Raw genomic sequence first — 25189 nt, forward strand, 5'->3', positions numbered from 1 at the left:
CACTGTTGGTAGCCTCAACTTTCCTGACAGTATTCCTACAGTGTGATGTGTCCTTTTGTTGTTTACACCAGGCATCAGATGGGCTTTCCCACATCTGCCTGGGCATTTCGTGTAATTACAAACCACCACGTTTTAGGCCAACTTCAGGTTTTCTCCTGCTGGCTTTCCAGCAAAGCACAGAGGCATGACGGCGGCATCGTGAGTGTTTTCCCATCAGGGATATTTTACCCTCTGTGCAGCTGGAAGAACAGGGGTAACCACACTTCTACAAGTGAGGGTCACACAGTAAGCAGGAGACCGAAAGGGCTGAGATGGGAAGAGCAGAAGCAAACACAGGGAGGAATGGAGAGAAAAGATGCTGTCGTGCAAGGCGGCAGGAGATGGACAAGGAGTTAAGGAAGGGCAGAAAAGTGGATACAGAGAAGCAGGGCGGCACCGCGCCTTCGTACGGGAGGGCTGGAAGGAGGATCTCAAGAGCTCCCAGGCCCACGCGTGCAGAGCCTGTCTCAGCTCCCTGCCCGCCCATTCCCAAAGTCTGTCTGGGGGTGCCCCCCAGAGCAGCTCCCCCGGAGCTCCCGGGCGGGCCCGGCCGACCCGTGCGTGGAGCCCCGCGGCGGGAGGGCCGGGAAGGGGCCGGCACCGCACCTGGCAGCTCTGCCCTCCTCGGGAGAGCCGCCGCCGGCACCCGCCCGGATTGGCAGGAGCCTGCGCCCTCCTCTTCCTCCCTCCTTTTCCCTCCTCCGCGGGGTGGGTTTCAACCCTCCTCCGCCCTCCTTGGGGAGGGGGTAAGAGTTAAAAAAGAAAAAAGAAAAAAAAAACCAAGAAAGAAAGAAAGAAGGAGAAAGAGAAAAGAAATCCCAAGTCGCGTCCCCGACGTCTCAGGGCCCCGCGGCCGCAGCGGCCGCCCCACATTCCTGGCATTCCTGGGCCGTGACTCCCCGCGCCGCCCCAGCCCCAGCCCGGCCCTGGCCCCGCCGCCTCCAGCTCGCCCGCCCGCCGGCCCCGCTCGCCCCCGCGGGACACCAGTCTCCTCCCTCCCGCCCTGCCTCCCTCCTTCCCGCACCCCGCGGCCGGCAGCAGCAGCTCAGGGCGCCCGGCCCTCCGCGCCGCCACCGGCGGCCGCAGCGCCCTCCCGGCCGCCCCGCCGAAGTTCCCCGCGGTGGCCGGGCCGGGGCGGCGGGAGCCGCTCTCCCTCCGCAGCGCCGGTGCCGGCGGCAGCCGCTGCCCGCGGGCCGGGACCGCCGCCTCCCGCGGGCGCGCACAAAGCCGGAGCCGCCGCGCTGCCCAGCAGGTAAGGAGCCGCCGCCGAGTTCGCTCGAGTTCGGGCGCGTCCCCGCGCAGACTTTGAAAGAGCCCGAGCAGCGCCTCGCACTCGGAGTGTGCGGTCGGCAGCGTTTGCATGGGGCTGGCTGTGCGCGGCAGCGGGCTAGCACAGCTCCGCCGTGGGTGCGTCGCTGTCTGTGAGCCACCAAAATAGCCATGCTGGAGTCACAAATGCCAGTCGGTGACCTGCGATAAGCGAGTCTTGGACGGTCCGTCCAGCCCGTGAATTTAATCTGTTAGACACTCAGATAACGCGGCATTTGTCTAGTCAAGAGGTATTTGTAAATAGCGAGGATCGGCTATTTACAGGGCTCCGTGCTGGGCTGCCTCTATTTACATCGCGGCATGCCCGTGTCTGCCTTCCCTCCGCCCGGGGCTTTACCTTGCTCTTTGTTAGTTACAGTCAAGCCTAAACTGGCCGTCTTCGGCAAGTCTGTAACTCTGTCGAGTGCTACAGCAAAGATCGCAGGGAGGTACAGAAGAGTGACATCTGCTCTCGTTTCTGATGTGGCAAAGTCGATGAATTGTTAAGATCTCAAACCAGCTCACTTTATTGGGGTGTATTTGGGACGAGCGTTACATAATGTATGTGTGGTATGTGGATATGATGTGTGCTGGAGCTTTCCTATCGAGAATGTTTTATCTCTCTGATTCGCATAAAATATTCATATGTTTCCATTATAAGCGACTCTTTGGTTGTAACTTTAACAAGGTGGGAACAGTGACCCGTAAAAGGCTCAGATTCGATATGTTGTTGCCCAAGAAGTTTTCTGGGATTTTTGGCATGTAGCCTGAAACCATGGAAGAAATGCGTTTACCAGAAGCCAGTTCTTTTTTCTTTAAACTTTATGCCGATAGTTGCTACAGGGTTTGGTTTTTCCAAAACCACTGTTACATGCTGCAGTTCTTCAGAGTTTGGAAAAATATTCATAAAAAATGGCTCCCCCCTAAAATCACAAGTCACCACCTGCCAAGTTCCATATTATGAGATCGTTCTTTTTGAGGGGAGATGTGAGGGGAGGCAGTCCCAGCAGGGACTGTATTCTCATTATCCAGCTGAGAATGTCCCATCAAATATGAGTGACAAAATACAGATTAAACAGCTTTTGCTCTTGGCCTCTGGGGGTTTTCTTGCTGACATCTAGTAGTTGTTACGTGGTATAAAATAGAGCGTGTGTTGACATTATAGTAATGCCAATAAGCTTTAGGACCTGTTCTGTTACTGGCACTACTTGAACTCTTTCTGGTATCTTTAGAAGGCTGTGCCAGAGTCGCTTACAGACAGAGGGCACTTGTGTATATCTCACGGGTCATGATACAAAACTTGGGAGCTTTGCAAACTTATGGGCTGAAGCACAGCCCATCAGCTAAAAGATAGTCCCTAAAATCTGTGGCAGAGCTTGTGGGCCATCAGTTCTGCCAGTGCATTTGTGTGTGAGAAGCTGTATAAAGTATGTCTGCCTTGATGCATCCTCAAGGAATCCAGTGGTGCATGCCAAGGCCAGAGCGAGGGCTGCTGGGCTGATCTCTATACTGAGCAATAAGAGCTTTTGTATGTAGATTATATTTAGAGTTTTACACGTGCCTTTTAAATGTTTCTGTAATAGTAGCAGAAGTAGCTTTGGTGCAGCGTTGTTCATGAGGGTTAATTAGCAACCAGTGTTAGTATTAATGACTGACTTTTCTCCTGGTCATTCTTGTCCAGCAGAAGCCCATGAGTCAGTTATTGTAACTTAGGTATGGAATGGCTTTCTATGAAATGCATCTACTCTTGTGCACTTAGCAAATTGCTTTGGCCAATTGCCAATTGCTTTGGCTCCTTCAATCATGGAGAAAGTATTTTACATATATACACACAAATAGAGTTGTGTGCATAGTTCTGATAACTCTATGGCTTCCTTTTTCTATGTTTATAGAGCTGAGCCAATCTGCTGCTCTTCGTTCTGTTTCTCATCATATGCAGTGAAGCTATGTTTGATTAATTGTTACTTAAGTAGCTCATTTAATATAGCATTTAGCATTTAATATAGCATTTAGCATAGGTATATGCAGTATGAAAAGTGTACTTGAACTCCATCTCCTCAGCTGGAAACAAATCCTCTGTTGCAAGGGTTTGTCAGCTGAGGGAGAAATGTATAAACTGCTGGTAGTGTACAACAGGTACGAAGTTTTCGGCAGGCAGTGCTGCTCAGCAGCATATACGTCCTAGTCCTGCAAAGACCCACCCATGTGTTTCAATTTACCTTGCCTTTGAAATGCCTTTGAAACCATGGGATTTCTTTTATATATGTAATAATAAAGGTGTATACAAGTCCTTGCAGGAGCCAGGCTATAATACTTAGTATGCAGTATATTTGTGCGTGTGTATTCAGCTCAGTTGTAAGAAGATTTCAGTAAAGGCCTGTTTTTTATGCTAAGCAGATGCCATAGAAGTTTTTTTTTATGTCTAAGTCCACTGTGAAGTACAGCATACCTTCACCTACTATGCTTTGTGGAGTTCTATTGGAATAGATACTGATCTTTGAAAATAAAGCAGTACTGTGTAGATTTTCCTCCTGTGAGGAGGGAGTATGGTGCAAGATTGCCCACAAGATTCTCTGAAGTTTTATGTGAAAAAGTCAGGTTTCTTTTTTAAAATCTACTGGTTTTCTATAAAGAGACTTCATGAAAGCTGCTGCATCCACCTATGAAATTGTTAAAAATATATATTAAAAAGCAAGAATTAAAGAGTAGTTCCTAAAGGAATGGAGGTAGACCGAAGCTGAAGTCCATGTTTGTGGCAAAAATATGATTTTGGTTTCATTATCTAACCCCTATCCTCCTGTGCCTGGTGCAGGGGACCTTAAAACTCAGTGGGCTGGTGCAGCTTCCTCTGGCGGTGCTGGATCTAGTCCATGTCCAGAGCAAGTGTAGCCTGTCCCATGGGGTGCCCTTGCTCTCTTTAAAGCCTTTTGCTTTGCTGTGCACGTGGAGCTGAAGAGGTGATCGGTGAGGAGACATGTCACATCCTCTGAAGGAATAGAGCTCCTCGCCAATGTGGAGATAGCCCCAGGAGAAGGAACTGCAGTCCATGACTCTTCCCCTTTCCTTTGGGCTGTCAGCAGGAATGAGGAGAAATCACAATGTAAAAGGAATTAAGGACACAAAATATGTAAAAAGAAGTACATATTTGTTCTAAAATGTATTACCTACCTTATCATGGCTGTCCTAATAAGCAGTTGAACATGTTATTATCATGTTATTATGTTATTATCATGACATAATGGATGCATGCTGGCTTGGAAGAAGAGAATGCTGACCCCTCTGTTGTCCTGTAGCCATTGTGACAGTCCTATTTTCTGCTCCTGTAAAGAGTTTAGGTACCAAGCTTTGCTCAACACCAAGCACGTCTTCTGGAAACTGCAACTCTTCTTTCTAATTCTCACTCAGTCTACCTTTCCTTATGACTAAGAATACTTTTTTATTTTGTCAGTGACAATGTAAACCTAAAATTACATTATGTGATGTATAAACACCTCTGAAAAGAGGGTGGTGAGCATGCATGTTGGTGATCTAATAAATTAGATGAATGATGGTGTGCCAAAACTTGCTAATGATGCAAAAGTATTTGGATTAGGCAAGATTGAAGAAGACTGAGAAATTGTAAAGGGAATCCAAGAAAGCTTGGTGAAAGGGAAGCATAGCAGATGATGTTGATCAATTCAAGAATATGCATGTAAAATGGAATAATCAAATTACTTGTTCATGTTACTGGATTGTAAATTAACTATATTTATTAAGGTGGAGAGGAAGATTTCGACAATGTTTTATTTGAACTTGTGCACCTTCTCAATGCTTAGAGTTGGGCAGAAGAAAAATGCCACAGTTGTTTTGCAATATTGTGTTAATGACACAAAGGATGTTATTAAAGTGGTGCTCAAATTCACCTGGAATAATCAGTTTGTGGTCTCCTATCACAGGAGAGTGATTGAAAAATATTCATATGATGTTGAACAGAAAATATTCCTGTAGGACTCTTTCAAGGAGGTCAGTTAGAGGAGGTAGGATGTATATGTGCAAAATAGTGCCTGACCATTACCCTTTGATACAATGACTTGTTAGAGGGAGTAGTTTGAAAGACCAAGTGTATAATACTTCTAAATCACCATTTCCGGTGTATATGCCACCAAAGGAGATCATATAAACCAAAGCCTGTTAGGATGAACAAGGTAAGTGTTCCTAGGGACAGGAAGAACAGTCGCAGCTACAATGAAGGGATTTTAACTGGCCTGCTCTGGGGTGTAAATCAGCCCTATCTGACAGGGACTGAGAAATTCCTCTTAGGACAGATGATGCTATATGTGCCTGTTGTGATATTTTGTATGTTTACTTACAGGGTAAGCTGCTCTTAAAAGAAGGGTATTGGGATGATGATTAGACACACTATAGTAATTTAGTTTCTCTATTGTACTGTGAATGATGCTGATGTTAATTACATATTCATTCAGGGAGAATTGAAAGATTAATTTTTTTGTATATGCTCAGGTTTCATGGAAAGCATGTCTTAGGCTCTAAGTCTTAAACACATCAAGTTTGATGTTTTAACTTCTTGAGATGTGCTCTGCTGTGGCCTGGGTTAGCATAGAGAAGGACAGAAGTGATGGTTAGGCTTCATTTAAAAGGCAGATAGCACTGCTATCTGTTATTAGTCAGTTTGGTTATGATTTCTAGTATGTTTTCTGATGGACAAAGGGTATTTTAAAATTTGGGTAGCTAATATAGTTTTGATTTCTGTATCAGAATGATAGTTTTGTGACTGTGAGAAGCACAAGGACTTGTTTATGGGGGTAGCTACATCTCTTGCAGCTTGTTGGATGTTACAAAGTAAATACTGTCAAAGCGGTAGTATACCAACACTACGGTATACTTGATTCTTGCACATCTATCAGCTAGGGGAAAGATTGATTTAGTAGCAGGCATTGTGATTGATCTAACAATCAACACCTCATTACCAGATTAGTGTATGTAGTGTATAACATAGTCAAGAGTTGTCTGTAGAAGTTTCAGGAAACTATGCTATAGCTTAAAAAATAAGAACCCAGGACTTGTGCAACTTTTAGGTGGTCTGACCAGCCAGAATGAGCTGTCTTACAGCCTGTCTGCCTTGCAGCTATCTGCAAAATAAAATGTGGACTGACTTTGCCTTCCCTGTTGAAAAAGCTGAAGCTGTGTGAAGGGAGCCTCACACTGCTTTTTGAACTTAGCAAATAAAGTTTGTGGGAAGGCTGTCATTTGTAAAGGTGCATAAAAGTGATGTTCTCTCCTGGGACATTCTTTGGCCATTGGGCTGGATTCAAAGCATATCTCTCTGAAGGACAAAGGGTAGGGCCATAGCCCAGAAGAAGTTGGCAGTGTAGGAGAAGCAGGAGGTTACCAGTAGTTGTTTTAACTTGTGTTTGTGAAATTCTTTCTTGTTTTTACAACTGAGAAAATAGTTTGCATTCCTAAGGTTTTTGAGATTAGCTCTTATCATGGAACTCCCTCTTTTGAGAGGAGGCATTCACTACCTTGTAGATAAAATGCCTTTAGGTTTTTATTGGTGATGATAATTGAGCCACGTTTTTGGACAAGCCTGGGCAAAATCAGGGGACTTTGCCAATCAGAGATTCAACAGATAGAAGCCAGATCCTGTTTTGATGTCTATCGCTGATGCCATTTTGATTTTGACTTCTTCACACAGGATTTTCATTTGTCCTTTCAGTTCAAAGTGTGTCCTGTTGGTGGTGGAAACCCTGCATTTTCTGGGTATGTGATATGCAGGGCTTATCTCAGGTGCTTTGAAAGGGAGACAGTGTGTAAAGGAATTTCTACACAAAACATTGTGCTTGTTGTTTACCAGAACAGAGGGAGAGGAGAGGGGAAGGCAGTGTATTTACGCTGAATTTGCCTTGTACTGTGGTGGAGTGAAACTTCTGATGCCTTCAGATGGATCAGGCCTTGAAAGTCCTACCTCAAACATAGAAAAGATGCATTTCAGGGGCAATCTGATATCTCCATTGAGAGCTTTGCAAAATGCCCCACATGAACAGACCTGCCTCAGGAAGAAAAACCCTGATGAGCTTTAGGGGTGGGAATTTATTTGAAAGGTTCTGAAAAACGGGCATCTGAAATGATAATATTTTTTTCTTTTATTTTTCTTGTTTTTCCTAGTTGGGCATACTTTTAAGAGCTACTGAGTGTAATTTATGTCTATTTACATTCCTTATAGTGTTGTGAAGTTTCAGCCTGTTTAGGAAGATGCTTTGGTCAGCTTAGCAGATAAAGAAATCATCTGCTAATTGAAGGGGATGGCTGGTGTAGTCTGCTGCTGGTAGACAGAAATATTTATTGACAGATCTTCAGAGCTCCATCAGTTTCAGAATGGAGGGTGGACAGGGCAAGTTTCTGCTTGTGAATAAAACAACTAATGTAGACATATTTGAGTAAAGTTCCTGTGGTTCCTTCCACCTCTGCCAAGACTGTGCTGTGGGAATCTGTGACAGCAGAGGAAGCTAAATCACAGTATTGATGTGCTGCTGTTCCCTGCTTCGTTGTGGTTGACAATGACAGGGTTTTTTTGCAAGTTCTCTTCCATGTATCCATGTTCCTCTTTTTAGCTTGGTGCCCCAAAATGCATCAGTGCAGAGCTGGAAATTTTGTTTGTAGAACAGAACTGAAATATTGCAGGAGAGCATTATTGAGGTGAGATAACATTTAGCATCCAAATGGTAAGTATGTTGATTGCTAGCAATTTCACTTCCTTTTTTTTTTATTATCTTTCTTTCTGACAAGGAGGAAATAAAAGCTGCCATTTAAAGATGAATGTTATTTTTAATTTTTGCATATTTTAGGGCTTTTGCTATGCAGCTTGATGTTGCATGCTGCTTAACATTATCTACAAAGGAGTGTTTAAATATACTGTTGTATATGGAGAAATACATCTCAATTCATAAGTAATGTTTTTGTACTCCTTTCTATATTGTAGAATGTACTGGGAAGTTTACAAACAGGAAAAGACAAAAGACACGTTTTGAATGCTATCCTAAGGAAGAGAAGAAGAAATGGTTTGGTGCTATAGGCAAATAGTGTATTGGGGAATGCTGGCCTGTATTATTAAGGATTTTGGTTTCTTTGGTCATAGTCTGCCCTCTGAAGCTGGTTCACCTCTTGAAAGCTTTTCTGGTTTTCACATTTGATCAGGAAATTGCCATGTGCATTTGAATATGCAAATTCGGAAATGCAGATTTATGGCTCAGTAATTGAGACAGTTGTTTTGGAAGAAAATTACTGATACCACCTCAGGACTTGCTTGACTTTGTGAAGTGATGAGCATTTCTCTGAAGCTGGAATGAAAAGAAGCACCTGTAAGGAGAATGCAGTAGTGGTGTAGGAGATCTCTGCTCTCTGTGTGTTAGTTTTGCTCTAGCTGTTCTTGTTCCTTGCTGCTGGTGTAGTAACCTAAAACTGTTGGTCACAGAATGGCTCTGAGTTCTTGTAGTGTACATTTGCATATAACTTTTCACTGCTGAAAGGGTAAATTATTACTCTGGATAGGTTAACCTTTCAAAACCTTGTCTAACGATGGCCCAGTTGTCTCTTTTGATGTACAAATGGGTTTAGCCAGAGAGACTGATGTAGTCATGCAGTTTTTCCTTGAACCTGACTCAGGTACGAAGACTGCCACCCATGCACTAATTAATCTGTCAAAACATCTGACAAGGCGTGGGTGCACATTGGAGACAATTAGTAATTTTGTCTATTAGTTAATAATATCAACTTTAGTTGATGTTATATAAGGTTTCTTACCTACCTTTGTAATTTCAGCTTGTGTTACAGTAGAAGTTTGTTAACACATGGCTTAACTTCCATGTTAGCTTTGTGTGGCCAGTGTCCTTTGCAAGTATCACCAGTTGTCTGATGCAGCTGTGAAATTCTGCATTTCCTACCCCCATGCATTCAACAATACCCTGCAATGCTCGTGACTGGCCGGACTGTGAGCTGGTGATAATAAAGTCCTCTGCATGTAAATGTTCAGTAAGAGTGGCATTCGGCTAGCTTCAGGTAACATTGTCCACTGTTAAATGCCACTTAATTTTGCTTTCTCTGCTCCCTTTAATAGTGTGGATTTATAAAGTAATTTATTTTTTTACTTGGGATGGAATCAGAGCAAACCCATTTGTCAGTCTCTTCATGTTGTATGTTTCAATCAAAGAGAGCAGCAGAGGATGGGACAATGACAGTGAAGGATATCCTCCATTATTCCAATAGTTTCTTATGACAAAGAAAACAGATTCGTGCATGTTTATCTCAAGAAGGCTTTTTACCACAACCTGAGCACCCCGTGGCAGTGGTTTTGAAAGCAGAACGTTTGTTTTGTTGAGTGCTTTTTGCAAAGGTTAAGATATGTGAATGAAAATAACATTTAAAACTTAGGTGTTGAAAAGGACCCTTTGGTAATACAGTTAATAAAATAATTTTATAGGTTCAAGGCAGAATCTAGATTGTTTATTAGGAAAACTTCCCAATAATAAGCTCTATGATTTCTACTTATTAGTTTCTTAGGAATAGCTCTGTTGTGGAAACTGTGCTAAAATAAGATTCAACAGTCCACTGAAGCAATCACGGAAGAGTCAATGTCTTTGTCAGAAAAATTGACAAGGTTCTGGCTTTGTAATCAAAGAGGTCACTTTCTCCATAGTGGCTTGAAATAATAAAGTATTTTTTAATTTAAAAACCTGTGATATTAGCTCAAGTAATTGTTATTTTTTGCCATTCTTTTAGAGATAAAGATGAATGGGGTTACTGACCTTGATAAAAAATCAAGGGTTTTTGGTTGTTTTGTGAGGTTTCTTTTTTTGCTTAAGTGTTGGAACCCATTTTTTAGCAAAGGATCTGGTAAAATGGTAGTATAAAACCAATCCAGAAATCTTTAAGTAAGTACTTTTGGCAGTGCAGTGTTTTGGGGCCTTCATGAACAAAGTGACCTCCTTTGCAGTACTTCATACCTTCATACCTGTACTTTAGTAGACACATTTGCTTTATCCTGAGGCATTTGACAGGCCATGCATTCATCCACCCATGTGTGTTCCTGCCCTGCCTGTGGCTGTCTTGAGCTGTGAAGCCCAGGAATATTTCATGTTGGCCACGCTGGGTGCTTTGTACAGCACGTTCCATTGGGCATCATTTGACCTGCTCTCTGCAACATGCTCCAAGCAACGTCCTAAATGCCTCTCACAGAGAACCAGCATGGATAGGGACTGTTTGGGTGATGACTTAAATGAAGATTTCCTTCACTGTTATCTCAGTGAAGTTATTATACTGGTATGTGTGGTGATTTCTGTGTACAGCGGTCAAACCTAAAAGAATTTAATCAGGGTAACAAATAGGGCTGATAGGGCTGGGTATCAAGTGCTAACTGTACAGAAAGGGGCTCTGCACCCAACAGTGCAGAATCTGTTCTAGATGATGTTGTCAGTGATGGGTGTTTTGTTAAGTCTTTGTGCGGTGATTCCTCTACCCATTAGGAAAAGAGATGGAGGAGAGCTTGAAATGTTTGTAGGGTTTTTGTAGTTTTGTTTGGTTTTAAAACATATCTCATCCCCATAATGGTAGAGATATATAGGAAAGGTAAATGAAGTTTATAAAATAACAAAGGTATATGGCTTTTAAGAGTAGTTCTGTCAACAGATGAAGGCCATTAATCCATAGTCTCCCGGGTGTGATTTGCTTTATTATGGACTGTGAACAATTGTGCTGCAAGCTGCCTATCACCAAAACCGTTGTGGCATTGTGCACTGGATAAGTGGTGTCTAGACATGACCATGAGCTTTACCTCTGCAGTTTGTATCTCTCAGAAGTTATAAATGTTTTTATGACACTTTGAAATACTGGAATCAATTATGTTATTTCATTGTAGCAAGCCTTTAAAGACTATGTGTCAAATCTTTCATATTTTCAGTGTTTTCTATATTTTTATATTCTTGACTTAAGGAATATGGCAGTGAGTGGTGGTTTTGAAGATTGGGTGGAATGTTGAGCAGAAGATGTTATCAAGTGTGTGGAAGCAGTTTGTGTACTAAGTTTGTTCAAACATAGATGCCTTAGCTCATGAACAGTGAGAACTTTACAAGGACAAAGTGCAAGGTCAGAGGAAATTAAAGACAAAAGAATGCCTGATTGCCATGTCTGCTGAGACTGAGCACTGATTACACTATCCTTGTCCTGCCAGGATCATGATGATGACAACTGTGTCTTATGTCCTTTGACCAGAATCATAGAATGTCTTGAGTTGGAAGGCACCCACAAAGATCATGGAGTGCAGCTCCTGTTCCTGCACAGGATGAGATCCAGAATTACACCATATGTCTGAGAATGTTGGCCAAACACTTCTTAAATTGTCAGTCTCAGTAGATTACAAGGCAGAGGTGACTGAGACTTTGTTAGGTTAAATTCAGCCCTCTTTTGTTGGAGGAGCAGTGTAATTAGACAGAAAGGGTTCAGAGTCTTATGCAAGAGGAGGCTCTACAATACACATGGCTTCTAAGATTCAGAAGGTGAAGTGTTGCAGTTGGGTACATCCTGGCACTGTAGGACACCTCACATTGTTTTGTTACGTGCCAGGAGTGTGGAAAATTACAACTCAGTTATTCAAGCCTGTAGTAAATCTGGTTAATACCTCATACCTCTGACACATCTGTCAGTGTGGTATCATAATTATTTACCTTGGCACTGTAAGCTCCAGGCAGGAAGTCCAGTTGGTGAGCACTCCATCTCCAAGCCTCCAGTGTGGGCTTGCCAGCCCTGCTGCCACCAGCACAGCTGGCAGCCCTGCTTACCTAACCAGGGATTCGTGTGAGCAGAGGTTTGTAGGATCAGGACACTAGTTTGCAACAGGAAATTGCACTTCCATAGGTGAGCGTGTGAAAGGGATCAGTAACTCCTGGCAGCTTGTACCAAAGTAAATTCTGTTGGAGGTTATTACCTGCCAAGTTGGGTGCTGTGATTTTATTTTAAAACAAGAGGCTGTAGCAGTAAATGTGGTGTGCTTACCCCAAGTTCCTTTCACACACTTTCTAGCTTCGTCTGGGAATAAGTAAACACTAAAATAATCTCTGGTTTTGTCATCTCTTTGGTAGCGTGCTTACTTCCTGTATTGTGGAAGTTATCATTAGATTAGCTGTGTTTAAGCTTCCTGTCTCACCAGGGTTTTTCCATTATTTTTACAATCTCTTTCAGGAGATACAAGTATCATGTTTCTGTAATAAAGGTTTCACTTAAATTATGAGGTTTTTTTTTTTTTCCTATTGTTTTTTAAAATTTTTTCTCTATCTACTTTCCTTACTTTGTCTGAAATATCTTTTCAACTCTGATACATAACCAGGTTTTTTTGTTTTTTTTTTTTTTTTTTTTTAATTTAATGGCAGATGCTATTGTAATAACATGCAGGCCAAGAAAGCATGATACAACTTCTGTCTGCAATTGGTGTGCTAACATAAATGGTAGAAAAAGCTCAACCACCTATTTAGCTGTATTGCTACTTAGTCTTGCTCTTGTGGGGGAAATGCTGTTGTTTAAATAGGTGACCCTGCAGTTGTGAACTCTGGCTGAGAAAATAAATAACTGAGATGGACAGTGTCATGTTTGGATCATCTAGGGTAGAAATTGAATACAAAAGTCTGCAAATACATAATCTTTAGTATATTCTCTTACCATTAGGTGTGAAAACTCTGGCCACTGAAAATAATGGAGTTTTGGAATTTTGCCTGTGCTCATTTACTTATCAAACTAAAAGGTAAAGCTAGACCTGAGGCTTTAAAGCAAAAAGTGGAGCTGAATTTTCAGAATGGTGAGATAGAACTTCCTCGGGTTGGTTCAACCTTAGTTAGATCCTGGGCAAACATTTTGCCATTGCCGTGTACCCTGCTCGACCTTCTGCATGCCCCTCATGGTTAAGTCTCATTTCCCACTAATAGATGTCATTCACTTGCTAGGGTGTATGTTTGCCTGTAGTGTTGGGTACAATTGCACTTTTTAGTGTAGGTGAAGACTGGATGTGAAAGTCTTTAGGCTTGTCTTTAGCTTTTATCCTTTTGATAAAACTTTTTTGGCTTTGCAAATGCAGCTGCTGTCTTGCCAATTGATGCTTCTTTGTGGATTTCACCTCAAGTGTTGCGTTACTGCTGTAGAATATACATTAGATCTTTTTGTGTTTTTACCTTCAATTGTATTACTGATTTTGGGAGTTACCAGATTAAGATTTAGATTTTTTGTCATATTTTATTTTTGGGGGTGCCAAATACTTTCTTGATTCATTGCAAGCTAATTGATACCTAAAGTGTTCCATAGCAGTTTCTTTCTATGTTCATTAATTCATTTATTATATCATCTAGGCTGTTGCCAAATATGTACCTGTAGTGCATTTGGGAGGGTTTTGCCCAATTTGATACCAGCATTCACGTTAATTCACTAACTCAAGTCTCTTTTTTCCTAAGCTTAGCAGCAGTGCTGTGGTATAAAATCTTGATCTTGCTTCATAATGATGAAGCTTCTCCTTTATAGCAACTGTCATTTAATTTATTTCCTTCTAAAAGCTATGTATTATTTTAGTAAATGGCATGTTTATATTTTGAATTTCTAGCCTATGACTGCAGTAATGAGTAGCCCTTTCCTTTCTCTTGAAAGATAGTTTCAGGCTCATCCTAATTGATTACTTTCACTCATTTGCTGATGTTGTGCTCTTCATTTGAGCATCATTGTCTTGGTGGTAATTAAACAAAAGCCCAATTAAGTCTCCCGCTATACTGGGAAGCAGCTTGCCAGAATTTGACAGTACAACAAAGAACATTTCAGTGACCAATTTCTTCAGAAGGAAATCTCAGTGGAGGTCTGGAAAGCAGCACATGTGATTTTAGACACTTTAGAGCTATCATTTTAAAATTATTTTAAATCCATGGCTGAGCCTTCTGCTCTGTTCCAAAGATGTGACTCAGAACACTACTTGTGGTGGAGAGCTAATTTCCATCCGCTGACAACATGAAAGCCCTCTTGAAACATCATATTTCCAAAGCAAGCAAAGTGAGAGTAAGTAACCTCTTAGCTTCTTGGAGTATTTTTCAACACAGGGCTTATGATAAAAAGACAGGATTAAAAATTTTCTTTGTTTATCCAGAACATAAGCCTGCAAATCCCACTTAACTGAAGCTATTGTAGTTATTGCTCTTAATATTTTTGTTTCAGAAGCTGTAAATTGGAAGAGCCACTTTAGAGTTGGAAAAAGAAGAATTAATTAGAACAATGTTTTTCCAAACTGAGCCGTGCATGGCTGTTGGCATTCATTCTGCCAAGTAAAGTGGCTTGAGAAAGGGGAGGGAACACACAAGATGAAGAGAAAAATGACCCAGAAGAGCCTGCTTTGACAGGACTCTAAAATAGTCACAGGACCACTGCCTCACTGCATGAAAACTTTTAAAATGTATGAAAAGAGAATTTCAATTGAGTCCCCAGCTCTCTCTCTCTCTCTCTTTTACTGTTAACTTTTTTTTTTAATGCCACAGCTCTGTATCACTGTATATCAAGACCCAGACAATAATTGTCAACAGTTCCAAGTACGTGTGTACATTATTATGTTTGATTTCCACCGAGCTATAAACACTCTTTGTCCTTTGCCTTTTACTAGCTATTGGCTTGGCTATTCCTTGTGGACAGGAAAGCTGTGTTTAATGCTTTGTAAAGTGGCCATCAGTTCCTTGCTTTTATCTCTATTCAGCATAAATTATTTTCAGCAAGGCCACAGAAACGTTCTGGCCAAGATTTGCAGGTGCCCCTTGTGGAGAGCTATTTCAGGATAAAGGCTTAATCTTGCTGTGTCTTTCCTCCCTTTTTCTCATTTCTTCTCTCCTTGAAGAATACTAATCCTGAATGATAGGAGCCCATGGCTGGTCTCCTCCCTCCTCCATGGCTCACAACTGTTGTTGGTTGTTGTTTAGGTTTTTTTTTTGTCATTTTCAGAATTAACCCTCAACTGGATAGGCTGAAGGATATTCTTTTACCCTTAAGCTTGAAAACTTTGCGTGCGCTGCCACTGCAATATTTCTAAGGGGAAATTCAGCCCCTAATTATCAAATTAGATGCACATTCTGGTTCTTTGGCATGACTTTACTTCTGCCCATCTGTTAGGTTGGCACTCTGCCCTCTCAGAAAGTAGCCAACCAGTTTCAGCTGAGCAGAGGAGCCAACCAAAGATGGGTTAAGAGAGGCAGCCCGCAGAACACTTTATGTTCTATTCCTCTTGCCAAAAGCTCTTCCTGTTTGCAAACAATGTCAGCTTAAGCCCATATGCTTCATTACATGGGATGACATCTGTGGAGACAGATGCAGGGATGGCAATACAAATGACATTTGATAAGGAAGGGCATATGTTATGAAACCAGACACCACTATGAGTTTAAGACCCTGTCTGTACTGCACATGCATACAGAAAAATAGATTACTTCTGTATTTCAGTGTATGAGTGCATTCATCAGCCCCAGGGTTGGGCTTTTGAAGTGCATCATTGTTCAAGATTTGTGCTAGGCGTACCTGCAGTTTTGTGATTTGGTTGTTGCACTTTATTAGCTGAGGTCAATATTTTGCTTCAGTACATCTTTGAATGGTGATGTTCATTAAGGGTCCAGTAGTTTGCACCATGTAAAGAAACTGGACAATGCCAGTGTAAGAGGAGCTTGTTTGTAGCAGAGGGTTCTGCTGTGAAATGTCTTTCTGAAGGATTTCAGCATTACCTTCCAAAAATCCATTTCAGCATTTAGAAATTAATTATTTGTGTGTGAATGTTACATGTCTGGGTAGAAGAGATGTAAAAACCTCTTCCTTTGGCATGGTCTCTTTGCCCCTTTGCTAGATTTTGCTTTTTCACCAGAGGTCAGCTTTGTATCTAAAGCTACTCTTCCTCAAACACCTCTGCTTTTAGCACTCTTTTCTTGTTCTTCATATTGCCAAGGCTGATGGAGAAAGTAGCAAGTTTTCATTAAACAGACTTTGCACATAATCCATTTTAACAATTTTAAGAACAAAGATTTACATTGAGGAAATATATTCTATTGGTTTGGAGCACAAGCAAAAATAAAAAGGTGCCATATTTGAAATATATGCTTTATCACCATAGTTGAAGACTATATTTTCAGTATGGGGCTGAATGGAAAACGCACTTTTCAAAGGAAATGAACAGGTATTGGCAAAGGCCACTCTTCCATTAAAAATAAAAGTAACTTGCACATGAGTATGCTTTTCATACCTTTTAATGGAATTAATATTTGTTGTTTACAAACCTGAAAATGTTTTTTGGTGCTTTGTCTGGCTTTTTGTTGAAAAGCATTTATCCAAGTGACATTATGTATTTGTTAATTCAGATACTGTAGCACTGTAATAAATAGTTGTAGGTGACTTGTAATTGTTCATTCATTGAGATTTATTTTTTGAGCATTTCCTGGAATGGTGACACTCTTTCCTTGGTAGCTTAAGGGCAATGTTATAGTTGCTGGCTAAAAGGCCTCCTAAAATGTATATAGCTGTTAAAGACTTGGACCAAATGTGGCTTGTTGAATTTGTAGTGTTGTGGTGGGGAAACCCATCTGGAGGAAGAGGATTTCCTTAATCATAGTGATACAGTAACTTTCTCTGCACAGCTGTTTTGTTTTGCACTTCAAAAAGGATAATTTCACTTCTAGATTGGATTAAACAAAAGAATCCTCCAAAGCATTGAGGAGTGTTGGTTTCTCTGGTTGGGCTTATTAAGAAACTTTAAGCACCTCATTTTCTTATACCCCTTGGTTGTTTTATCTGTAATAAAGGGTTAATAGCGATGATGATGATAGAATCTGGTTTCTAGTCTCCCTGTCCCCTGCATTCTGAAGTATTTTTTTTCTGTATACTCCAAGGTATTACTCTAGTTAAACTTGTTAACTTTCCCTTGAAGTGTCACCCCACAAAAGGTGAAAATAAGTGCTTCCCTTTTTCCTTTTATAAATTGGTTTAGTAGCTGCAAAATGTGATTCCTGGTAACTGCACATAGTAGATGAAGATTCAGTGCAAGTAAAAAGGATTAAATTGTAGAGACTGAGATGTGTACTGGCATTTATTTTCTCACTTACTTATTAAACTGCTAAAAATGCAGCTTTTTTTGTAAAAGGAGCATTTTTATATTAAATTGCCTGGATTTTGCAGAAACACAGTTCTTCTGGTGCATTCAATGCCAGTGTTTTTTATACAGTTTGCAGAAAAATTGGTGTTACATTGCAAGAGGTTGAGGATGCCCTTATAATTACTTTGTGAAATATTTTGGTACAAAAAGCCTGGCTTTAGTCTGCAGTGCTTTGTTGTCAATGAACCTCTTCACAAGTACATGTACTTTTTCATATTGAAGGATCAAATAACTGTTTTATTTATTTGGTTATGTGATGAATTGCATTAAGTTATTGCCTTTGCAAAGTAGCCAGTGGAAATGGCCTCAAGTTGGACCGGGGGATGTTCAAGTTGAACATCAGGAAAAAATTCTTCACTGAGAGGTTGGGTAAGCATTGGGATGGACAGGCCAGGGGGTGATGGAGTCACCATCCCTAGAAGTGGGAAACATCTTGACATGGCACTTACTTAGTGTTCAGTCAAAGATTGTATTTCATAATTTTAGAGGTCTTTTCCAACCTTAATGATTTTGTGGTTCTCAGAGGTCTGCTGGGCACATGAGGCAGTGTGCAAGCTGCTATAGGAATCAGAATCTTCTCTTCTAATGGGAATTGCTCTTCTTGCCTCCTTGTGTTGCTGACAAGTGTTTTCAGTGCGTTGATATTTTCATGCAAGCTCTGACATTTTGCTAGCTGTAGGATCAGGCTCTCTGTCCAAGCCAACCCTAAATGCTGTTGGTTGCAGTTTTAGGATCAGCACTCGGAGGTTTCTGAGGAAATCTGTCACCTGGTGCTACCAGCCCAACAGCTGCAGGAAACTTCAAAGCTCTAGCTGACACACTGGAGAAATAGTTTTGATTTACAGAAACTCTCCTGTAAGTGCTTATCAGAGAATTTAGATGTTGTGAACTCCCTTAGATACACTATCTCCAGTAGTGATGGCTTGCTTTGAAAAGCCTGTTTGCTTGGCCCTCTGGAACAATAGTGGCAGCTATCTTGAAAGGAGGATTTGGACAATTCTGAGATACCATCTGGACCAACTTGGGGATCAAAACAATTCTCTTTTAGAGGAACACTGAAAGGAATTCCAAAATTTGAAGGCTGCCACATCTTGCTAACCAGATCCTCTATGAGTGCTGAATACATCACGCCTGCTAGTAAGGGAAAAACAGTGAGGTGTATGACTTGGTACTGTTTCAAAATATGCTAAATTAACATGCCAGGTCTACTTTAAATAGGTAGCACCATCGAATTTATATTTCTTTACAGAAATTAAAGAATGATGATGCCTGCATTGTAATGGCTGAAGAATTGAGAAGTAGAGCACTATAGCACTATCAGAAAAAACCCATTTTCAGAGAATCTTGAAAATTTCATTCCCGTGATTACTTTCTTTACAGACACACTTGCAACTGATCTCATGGTTGTTTCAAGATTCAGAGTGGTTATGGCATTGCATATCTCTCCTAATGATATTAGTCCTAACCAAGATAACTAATGATATTAATCTTCTGATGCAAGTTCCCACTACTGTGATCATTTGTGCACAGTGCTTTGGAGGCAGGGGAGAAAAAATGTCAGCAGCTAGACATTACTTGGGGAACATGCAAGTTAAACACCTGACATCTGGTGAGTCACCTTCCAAGTGTGTGTGATTGAATGATGGCTAACTGATTGCCACAGGTAACTAAGACCAAGTGTGTCTGAAATGTGGAACATTTTATTTTTGAAGGTAGTAAGTGCACTGTAAACACCCATAGTTTACAGACCTTAGTACAATATAACTGTCTTCAACCCACTCCCCAGTTGTCCTCAGGAGCAGTTTTGTGCATTGTTTGTTGTTGTCAAGCAATTATTTCTAAGGTTTTTAAATGCCCTTTGTAGACATTGTTGTTAATTGTTTTCTAAGGCTCGAGGGGAATTGCTACACCTGGTTGTTTTCTGGTTGATTCTTTTCTAATGAAGTGACCTGCCCATTTAGAAGTTTCTGTGCTATCTTGAGGTAAAACTGTGTCTGGGGGCAAAATGCAAATGCTGAACCAACATTTTTTATGATCCACATGTTCAGCATGACAAAGAGAGATTGAGTCTTCCGGTGCAGACAGGTAGAAAACATGGTGAGATATGTTCTGTAAAATACAGGAGTTGGGAGCACACAGGGTAAGGACCGAAGAAGCTTTGACCATCTGATGCAATAGCTAAAGGCACAGATTGTTGTTCATCATGAAGATTCATTTAGCTCTGTTGGGTTCTCAGGGAGAGCAGAATATCATCTAGTAAGCCTCAAATAACATTGTAAATAATGAATCATTTCAAAATGTGATTATGGTTGTAATGCTGCAGGATGCAGGTTGGGCCTGAGCACTGGCAAACAGGCTTGTTGGAGAGGCAGAGTCCCCTTCTGCAGCTGTGTGGTCACTGGCCATTAGTTGTACAAGCAGGTGTTATTGAAGTGCTTAAATATAGATTGAGGAACTTAATACTAAATAGATGTTTGAATGATTGGTGTTCATAGTTCAATACTTGAGCCATGATTTACTGTTGCAAAAGTTGTCTGAGCAAACAGTAATGATGCTATGGCTTAAAAAAAATCTGTGAAAACACAAATAGTGAAATTTTGTGTTGGACTGACTGGCAGTAACTCATTGCTGGAATGCAAAACAGTAGTCCAAAATTAGTTGAATGTTTATAGATGGATTATTGAAATGATGAAGCTGTTTGGAATGTTGGGTTTTGAAACAACTAATCCAGGGCAGTGCCTATGTTTTGATAGTTTTGTAGATGCTTTTGTATCTTTGGAAGGAGTTATGACCATTGTTTCTGGTATTGTACATACTTAGTGCACAAGCTTTTAGTAAATTACCATTGTTAGACTTGCATCTTGTTAAACAAACATAGATTGAAACAGATTCCGTGCTGTAAAAACAACTGCTTGCAAGCCAACTTCTTTGTGCATGTGGGTTATGTATCATTTCCCCTCAGGAATTAACAACATACCTTGAACTTCACTTTTTTAATTGATTGAAAGAGAGAGCCTTGCACAAAGAAGAGTAAAACCTCTTGGACTCTAATCTCTTAATCTCCATAAAATTCTTGAATGTTTAGCTTTGATAATGTATGAAACAAATCTGGTGGTCTGTAACATTTCTGATGTGCATTTCTTTTTTTGCAGCAAAAAAAAAGAAATCAAAGCAGACATAAAGCAGTGTATGACAGATGGGTTAGTGTTGGCAAGAGTTAGCTCTCAAGCATGAAGAAATTCCATACCCCTAACTCTCCCTTCTAATATGCTAGTGGAAAGTCATTTTGGTAGCCTAGTGATTCCTTTGCCAATGTTAGTTTTCTTTCCAGTGGGATCACCATGCACTCTATGAACTTCTTTATTAGGCTTTTTGGTGCTAGAGAAGAGACTACCGTGGAGTAATATCAAAGAATGGAACTTTTTGGCTCACAACTTTTTGTGCTTGGAGGCTGCTGAAAAATATGTGGAGCCTTCCTCATGCTAGGGATCAGGAGCTAGTTGAAGAAATATAAAATTGGATAACTGAGATGAGAAGGTGCACATAGCAGGCCCAGCTCTAGCACAGCTTTTCCAGCAAAGAAACAGCTTTACAAAATTGCTATATGCAAGGGAGAGGAAGTTGTTTCAATCTGTTTTCTTATATACATATATTTTTTTCAAGGGGACATAGTTCTTGGGGTCCTGCAGTATGCAAACTAGAACTTAATTCCCTTTCACCTTCCTCCAAGGGAGCAGGAGAGAACTGAGCCCTGGTTTTGGCACATACTCACAGGTGAGGTGATCTCCAAGCATGTTGTAACTATTCTGCTTTAATTAGTTTCTTCTGGTTTTTAAGTCTCTAGGGCTGGAAGAATGTTTTTTAGTTGTTGTTGATGATGATCGGGGGTTTTTTAGTAGGTGCAGTGGTTTCATCTTTCCATCGTATCTCTTACAACTAGCATGTTGTGGTTGTCTAAATGCAGGCAAAATATACATGTTTTAGAAGTGCTTTTAGCTCTTAAAGTAGACATCTGCCCTTTGTATTGAACTACTTGGCCCTTAAGTTTTTTCCACCTTTGGGACCTTACACTAGGATTAAAAAAAAAAGAAATTGCTTCAGAGGAGGATGGTCTGTCTGAAAAGTCTGCTCCAGAAATGCTTGCAGGAGCTAATCAGAATAAAAAAGAAAGAAAATGCTGGCACTACACAATGTGTGGATTAGATTGGCAGGAAACTGGACCATAGTTAACTTCACCCATGTGTACTGAAAGCACACTGAACCCCACACCCACGTTGTTGGTCTTAGTCTTTAAAGTTTTGTTGGCAAAGCGCTTCCTTTTATGAGTGGGAAAACAAGTCATACCCACAGCAGACGCAGTTATGCTGACAAAAAGCTCAGTGTAGTCTCTGCCAGTTGAATGAAATCCTCTGACATTTGTATTTTATTCCATTCGAGGAAGAGCCTTGGCTACCTCTTCCCTGCCCCCTCATCCTTCTTTTTCCAGCCCAGCAGAAGCTGCTTCTCCACTAGTGGGAATTGCAGAGATAACACTGCCTGGTGCAGTCCCTTTTAAGTGTTGGTAAGCCATTAGAAGCAGCTACTGTCATCTTGGATCTTAATTTGTTTCAGTAGGTAAAGTGAAAAATGCTATCAGAGAAGAGAGAGATCACTTGAGGCAGAAATTGCATGAGAAAAAGTACTGTCAGGAGTGCCAAAGCCTCTGATGAGGTTCCTTGGGACTTGTGAACCTTAGTGCACCATCTTCACTTTCTCAGTGGCTTGGTTTTGCCTGGAGGCAGCAGTAAATCATCAGTATCCTGGTGTGACAGGAAAAGATCTTGGGGATCTAGGTCTCCCAAGGCTGTCAACTGATTGATGCAAACTATCACCAAATGGAAGCTGCAGTTTTGGAATGATTGTTTAATTGTTTGTTTGTTTTCTTTTTCTGAGAAGGAAAAGTTGCATGGTTTTTTTGCACACCACCAGCTGCTCATAGCAGATAAGAAATTGCAACAGTCAAAGCTTTAGATTTATTGCTGTGGCCAATTTCCTGTTATTTTTAATAGGATACGGCCCCTCCACTTCTAGACTCATGAGCTGTATCAAAGGGCCTGTATCATGTTTCAAACCACTCAGTCAGGTCCTGAGCACACCAACAGGCTTCTGGCTTCCCATGCAGTGTCATATCTGCTTGGGGTATTTTTTGTCTGTGTGTGCATCCACGGACAAGTTTCAACTCCCTGCTATAGGGATTTTTAGGAACTTTTGCTTAGTTTGTTTTCAAGTCATATTGTTTGAAAAGAAGAATTTGTGTTGAGGTTTGCCAGCACAGGGAGTGGGAAGCAAGGACTACCTGGTTGTCAGGGCAGCCCTGGCTCAGCATGGGTCACTGCTTAGGTCGGAAATTAGGGAATTCCTGGCTGGCTGCTGGGAGAGAGATTCAGTGCCTGAGTGGCTGGAGCAGGGGGAGGAAGTCTGGCTGGTAAACTTTCAGCAGATAAAATTTGGGGTAAAAAACAAGGTTTTAAAAGAGGGAAATACGTTGTGTATCACTGTTCTCTCTTGATTAATTTTATTTGGATTATTTTGGCTATTTTAATTCAAAAACATTTTGAACATTGTAAGTAGTCTAAATATCCCAGTGTTCTCATGTGCGATAAAAATAAGGAAACAGAAAATTGCGTCAGGCACTAACAAAGAACCGCAGAGGGAGTTAAAGGAGGGAATGAATTGGTCTGTATTTTAAAAGAACTTAGTAGGACTTTGAGAAGGGGGTGCTAGTGCCCTGCATGGGATCCAGAATAACTTGCTGGATTTATGCAATGCAATGGTAATTTGGCAAGCTAAATTTGTAACTGTAATTGTTCAGTGGCTATTTCTAGACATTATAGTAAATTTCAAAACTGCCCTTTAAAAAATGTGCTGTTACTTTTTTTTTCTGGCCTTTTGTTTTTTTGGTGGCCTTGGGTGGTTACTTTGTCCTTAGACCATCTACGTAAAGTTTAGTATTAATGAACAATGAGGCTAATTTTAGTTCTGTATATTTTAATGTTTGTTTTCTTAACCAAGATAATTGAATTGCAAATTGGATTAAACAGGAGGTGCATTTCTGGACAATATTTTATTGAATTTATTGCCAGGGAGATGTATTTCTTAGGATTAAGCATTTATAATGTCTCAGTTTGAACAATGAATTTTTTGGTTTTGGCTTTAGAAAGTCACAAGCCCTGTCATACTTTTGACATCATCTTAATTCAGTTATTTTTTCTTTCTCTGTCCTTCTGGAAAATATAGTTTTGCCTTTCGTTAATGATATAGTTAACAAACAAAACCAAGCATTTAGGATCATCCCAAGATTGCAAATTTGATTTCTGATTGGTACAATCATGTGGGGACTTTCTACTAGCTAGAGCTGGGGAAAGAAAACAAATGTAATTTTTAAGCTCAGCTGACCTGGGCAGTTTAAATAGGATTCAGTGTGCCTTGAGGACTGGTAAACTTCTGTCCACTCATTTTGGACAAAAGAATCAGAAATGCAAGGCAGGCTTCCATTCTGAAGGTGAGATAGCAGTACTTGTTTTCATGGATCTTAATCAACAGTATATTTAAAGAATGAAAGCATTTTATAAATTGCATGAAGGTATATCTGCATTACAGTGCTTGTTCATAATTGAAACTAGCTAGCTAACTCAGTTGCTAATGATACAGTTTGTAATTCTGAGGAATAATTTTTTCTGGTACTGGAAACAAGTGAGTTTTACCTTGGAGACTGCTGCTACCTTTAGCAGCCACCTAAGGTAAGTACAAGGACTTTGCCATATCTTGGTTTTAGCAGGAATTTTCCAGCACTGGCACTCCATTTCTAAGGAGTCTGGCCTTTTGTTCCAGAACCCATAATATCCACAGGGTTTATCCATTTTCCCTTTTAGATGCTTGTCTTTGTTGTTTGCCTCTTCATTAGAGCACACTGGTTCTGTATGAACATAAATATTTGTCTTTATATTTCCTTACATTTCACATACTGACTTTTACTGCTTTGTAGTAGCAAGAACGATAGTATGTGATGAATATGTGCTTGCATGCAATAAAACTATCTATCTCTCCATCTCTATCTACTTCAGATTATAGGAAGCAAAATTGCCCAGTTGAGTTTCTGAAGAGTTCTGGCCAAATTCTGTAAGCCAAAACCACAGTGACTTTGTGGTTTATAAAGTTTATAAATGACAAGCAGACATTACAGTTGCTTTTATGGAACCATCATAATGCCGATCTCTGTTCTTGCTAACATGACACAGGGCTGGACAATGGCTGCAAGGGCTCTAAAGGTATCAACCTTCCCAAAGCTTTTCCACTGGAGAAAAATTAGTGTATCAAGCTGTCAGTAAGATGATATGGCTTTAACTGTAACCTCTCCATTTCAGATGCAGAGCCCACAAAAGCTTTGTTTTCCTCATGGGCAATTGCCCAGCCGAGTCCTTACTACGTTTTGTGCACGTCACTTATTGTCATAGCTCTTTTCCGTAAGACTTGTAATAACTGTTTCTTTCTTACCATTTTTCCAACCTGGTGCTGGAGCAGGAGAATTGTTTGTCTTTCTAAAATTAGATATCCATGGATACATATAATATTTTTCTCTGTTTAAACTTGGCAGTTCAAATTGCACATGGAAAA

General features: G+C 40.7%; 1 protein-coding gene across 1 annotated transcript in view; it reads left to right on the forward strand.

Moving 5' to 3' along the window:
- The first annotated feature begins 834 nt into the window (after positions 1-834).
- The window catches only part of PTPN14 (protein tyrosine phosphatase non-receptor type 14), a 110471-nt gene continuing 86116 nt past the window's right edge, over positions 835-25189 (forward strand). Inside the window, exon 1 of the mRNA XM_071426187.1 lies at positions 835-1291. The gene's annotated coding sequence lies outside the window, so the exon portion shown is untranslated. The remainder of the gene's footprint in view (positions 1292-25189) is intronic.

This window comes from Agelaius tricolor, unplaced genomic scaffold, assembly GCF_023055355.1.
Source record: "Agelaius tricolor isolate 1412-34295 unplaced genomic scaffold, bAgeTri1.0.p SCAF_1, whole genome shotgun sequence".
Lineage (NCBI taxonomy): Eukaryota > Metazoa > Chordata > Aves > Passeriformes > Icteridae > Agelaius > Agelaius tricolor.